The sequence below is a fragment of the Halyomorpha halys genome, unplaced genomic scaffold, assembly GCF_000696795.3.
Source record: "Halyomorpha halys isolate HHAL.00 unplaced genomic scaffold, Hhal_1.1 Scaffold90.1, whole genome shotgun sequence".
In the NCBI taxonomy this organism is placed as follows: Eukaryota; Metazoa; Arthropoda; class Insecta; order Hemiptera; family Pentatomidae; genus Halyomorpha; species Halyomorpha halys.
This window is the reverse complement of record NW_027109220.1, coordinates 1,249,030-1,254,141: the sequence shown is the minus strand read 5'-3', so window position 1 is coordinate 1,254,141 and position 5,112 is coordinate 1,249,030. Positions and strand designations below refer to the sequence as shown.

Below are 5,112 nucleotides of genomic sequence, written 5' to 3'. Positions count from 1 at the left end.
ATTAACATCTTTTTACCCATACCTCAGTCATTTATGAAGATAAAGGAAAATAAATGGTTTTAATATCAATATTCCAAAAGCTTAAATTATATATATATATTTAAGCTTTTGGAATATATATATATATGAGAGAGAGCTTTTTTTCGACTGTTGTAGGTATATATTTTTTTGTTGGGTCTAGAGGATTAGTCAAGAATACTTTGTTTTGGCCACGTTTCGCAACTTTATTGTATGCATAGTCGCAGAAAATAGAAAAATAAATTAGTTTTTTAGAATAAACATCCTTTTCAAATAATTGCTACAAAACTACAAGAAGTACATAGGCCAATCACTGACTAATAAATATAACAATCAAAATATTGTTTTTATTTCGCAATCAATTAATTAATCATTTGCAAACCCGATTCAGTTGTTACCTAAATCTGAAGATGGTAGGATCACAATATATTGTTGAACATACTGCCGTTGAGAATTGTAAGTAATGTTTGTATTCAACCATATTTTAATTGTAATATTTATTAGTGAGATATTGCACTAGGTACTTATAGTGTCGTTGAAAAGTGTTTATTCTAAAAAAAAAAAACTGTTTTTCTCATTGTAGGGAACGCAACCAATAAAGAACTAAAGAAATGTCCAAGCGTCAATAGAAATTTACTAACTGAAAGTATATATAAAGATTGCGTTCAACACTCTCTCGAATCAGAAAAATCATTAATTACAGCAAAATCTGATCCCAAAATTATAAATTCAAACAGCCCAAAAAATGTAATTTTTTATAAGTAATTAATAAATAATTCAGGAACTTTACGAAAATATCTATACGGTCCAATGGTCCAAGAGTCACATACTTGTCGTAAAGCAACCCTAACGTTAATAGATGCATGAAAGGAGTTATTACCTCAGCGATAAAGGAACTTAACAAAGGTTGTCCTAAACTAGAAGTGCTACCACTTGATCCAATACAATTACAGTGAACAAAGGAACTGGCCCCTTCGGTATTACACTAACATTTACTAACCCGAACATACGACGCCTACTCAGAGGCCTGATAGACATAATCAGGAAGAATTCCTCGACAGGATACAGATACGAAGTCGACGACTAGAATTAATCTCAGGAGGCGACACCAGGAGAGCATAAGATAATATATAGAACCGATTTATGAACGATATTTGCCAACAAATGTTGAATAACATACAGCCGGCCAAACTAGAAGTGCTACCACTTGATCCAATACAATTTCGGTCGATTACAGTGAACAAAGGAACTGGCCCCTTCGGTATTACACTAACATATACTAACCCGAACATACGACGCCTACTCAGAGGCCTGATAGACATTGTCAGGAAGGATTGCTCGACAGGATAAAGATACGAAGTCGACGACTAGAATTAATCTCAGGAGGCGACACCAGGAGAGCATAAGAAAATATATAGAACCGATTTATGAACGATATTTGCCAACAAATGTTGAATAACATAATGCCGGCCAAATAACAGAGCTCCGGAGCAAATATCCAGGAAGTTGCCAACAAAGTGTTCAGCAAGATAACCGTCAGGATTATCACACCGCCTTGAAGGTCAAAGGGGCAATAAGGACCCTAACCCTTGAAGGGTAAGGAAGTTTTATTAAATAATTAAAGTAGTTAGTATCTGTCATTCGGACCATAAGCCGTAAAGCGAACACTATCATCAATGGATGCTTGAAAGCAGTTATTACCTCAGCGATAAAGGAACTTATGAAAGGTGGTCCTAAACCAGAAGTGCCAACAATAGATCCAGAGCATTTCCAAGGAACGACATTTGCTTCAAGGTCAAATAGGCGTTAAAACAACATTACAGAAAAAAAGGTTGAACATACAACGCCTACCCAGAGGCCTGATAGACATTGTCACGAAGGATTGCTCAACAGGATACAGATACGATATCGACTCCTATGTCATGAGAAACTGGGAGGTGAAATATTTATACAGATCTATAAGACTGATATGATTATCGAGACGGGCAAGGCTCTATATCAGCATCTGGAGGCCACACATGGAGAGCATAAACAAAATATCGAACTTATTTTTGACCGATAATTGGAACAAATACTGAATGAAATGAGCCGGCCATATAACAGAACTTCGGAGCAACTATCCAAGAAGTAGCTAATAAAGGACAGCTTCATCCTACCCCCTTATGGTCAAAGTGCTCTTTTAGAAAAAGTAAGGAGGTAGTAACACATAATTCAGGAAGTTAGTATATGAGACAGGTCATTAACTTTAGCTCCATTATGTTCTTCCGTTTCAAGAGCAAAAACAAAAACAACAACAAACCTGTTGTACAATTTTAAATTTATTTGTTAGACTGTTATTAGGGAAAAGATAGTCGTTTGTTCCAACCCAGTCTTAGATATAAGATATGAAAGCTTTAGAAATATAAAACGTTAGTAGTGTACGATAACAATGAAGAAATCTAACTATTTCTTTATTCCTGTATCACTAAAGGGATTTATTCGGAGAGAATATTCAATTGTTGTATAATTAACGAAGAACTACACTTAGATCTTAGCCAAGATCCACATAATTCTTTTATCGCTTCTCGCCCATAAAAGAATTAAGTGGATCTATCACATAAAAGATCCTTAACAAGAATGCTTAGAAAAAACAAACACTCCGAAGCGATTTTCGATTTTAAGTCCGGGAGTTGATAAAACCAGTTTTGAACTCCGGTACATGCGTTTGTGGCACCTCAAAGATAGAATACTTGCTTCTACTGAACTTAAGGACTGAAAAAAGAACCCTGAACTCGATTTCATATTAAAAAAAAAATACAGCTCACTTAAATTTGGTTCAGCCGAATTTCCAAATGAAACCAAATACAAACCAGCCGGATTTACAAACCTAAAAAGTTCAAAGAGACGGTATAAGATACCGACTTCTATGTCATAGGGAAGCTCCGTAAATCAAAAGACAATGTATCCAATGGAAAAATCCTCGTAATATCGATCCGAGAAGAAGGAATGAGTAACATGATAGCTGAAAAATAGAATACTTCCTTTAGTCCATAACGATCCACTAAATGTTGAAGGGTAAATAGAACTTTGCTAATTGAAAGTATATATTAAGATTGGGTTGAACAATCACTACAGTCGCGGAAACCACTTGTCATAGTTAAATATGCTCTCAAAATAATTTCATCCCCACATCATCCACGAAAAGAGGTCAGAATTAGCACCAATCTGCGAATTGTTTTCGGCAACCAATGATCAAAACAACGGTGTCACCACTCAGGTTTTGGTCGATCAAAGAAAATGGAAAATGCATCCCGTGTACATTTTGAACTTAGTATGTGCCAATGACATTCTCATAAATCAGAGGAGCCTTGTAAGAAGCGCTAAAAGCATGGAAATCATGGAAAGCTGGAAAGCATGGAGCATGGAAAGCAGAAAGACCATTCTTCTTCTGGCACGAGAGACCAAGGAGGCCCGAGGCCTCGTGTGATGTGCTACAGAAAATACATCGCGCGTTTCTTGACGAGGACTCAAGGGGAGGGAGGGTTCGTCACGCCCACGTCTTTGCGAGTGTTACCCATTGGCTAACGGACCTCACAAATGCCGGGGGGGGGGGGCTATGAAGGAACATTATGTAATTATATGCTTGAGAAAATTCCGGTTAGAGTCAGGGCTCGAACTTACAACCTTTGGTTTGGTAGAGAGGCGCGCTGCCACGCCGCTACCATCGCATCAAAATTAAAGTATATGGTGGTGTCAAAAAGTAGTTTTAGTAAACAAGGAACTGTAAATTGTTAAGTAAATTGCTACAATCTGGAACAGGTACAAGTTGATGTGTGCCAATATCTTTGAGTCAAGATCATAAAAGATGGGAGGTTGGATTGTAAGGAAAAGCAATAAATGTGTACCACCGTGACGTTATAATCGGCAAATAGGTAGTAGTCGGCTTGGAAACTAATATTATGGTGTATAAACAAGCCTCTTATACCTACGCTAAAAGTTGGCCGAATATTAAAAAGTTCAAAGCCAAATACAAGCCACAGAATGAAGTACTTGAGGAAAGCTACCTGTAAAACTAGACTCTGCCCCCATACCCCCAAACTTAAGTACGAAAGCAAAAACTTAGGGAAAACAACCACTCGAACGATCGAGGAATAAGTGGAAGGACCTTATTTATTAGGGTGTAAAACCTAGGCATCAAGAAGCTGACCACGGATAGAGAAGGTTTTAAGAAATGGATCAAAGCAGCCCCGACACTGTAAGATAGATAGCTTGGTTAAAGGACAAACAAGAAAAAATAAATAAATACAATTGCAAAAGAGAAGTTAAAAAAAGAAACGAACCGAAGTTTAGGGCGTTACAACAAAGATGTATGAAATAAAGCAAAAACTCTATACAATTTTCTTAAAAAGTGAAGAATTCTTACCTTAAATTCTCTGACCTCACACTAGAAAAGCAAGAAATACCTGAAACAAAAAAATTACTTGCCATAAGTATGAAAAGTGCGGGGTTATCTGATGCTAAAATTATGATTATTAAAAAAATAATAATAATGTGGAGGAACAAATAATTTTTTTGTTTCAGCATTTATGGAAAATGAAATAAAATAAATATCACGAGATATTTATTTTAAAAAAAAGTTAAATATATAGGGATCCATTTGTATAATTCCAACCTTAATTAAGAAACAAATTTTACAGTTCCTGAATTTAGTATACTTTATAAGAGTTGAAAAAAAAAAAAAGTTTGAACTTAAACTCATGAGAATTAAATACTTTAAACAGTTCAGTTCAAAAACACAAGCAGAATAACCAAACAGACTACTATTACTCTTTGAGGAAAGGGACAAAATCAAACATTTTCTAACAACTTTGGTCAAATTTCTCAACAAGCAGGTAATCTAGGAATTTAGAATTAGAAAAACACATTATTAAAACATGAAATTGATTTAATAATTGGTAGTTATTTGTATTAATACTGTTCAAGTATTATTGATGATAACCAGGTTCTTGGTCCAACATTTCTCCGAAAATGGTCTTCTATATCCATCACTTTTTCGACAAATATTATATTTAATATTACATTCAGTCCACAACAATGTCATTTTCAAATTTAGAT

General features: G+C 35.3%; 1 long non-coding RNA gene across 1 annotated transcript in view; it reads right to left on the bottom strand.

Moving 5' to 3' along the window:
* Positions 1-4,463, bottom strand: part of LOC106677186 (uncharacterized) — a 206,850-nt gene extending 202,387 nt beyond the window's left edge. Inside the window, exon 1 of the long non-coding RNA XR_001342558.2 lies at positions 4,421-4,463. This is a non-coding gene — a long non-coding RNA (uncharacterized lncRNA). The remainder of the gene's footprint in view (positions 1-4,420) is intronic.
* Positions 4,464-5,112: the final 649 nt, after the last annotated feature.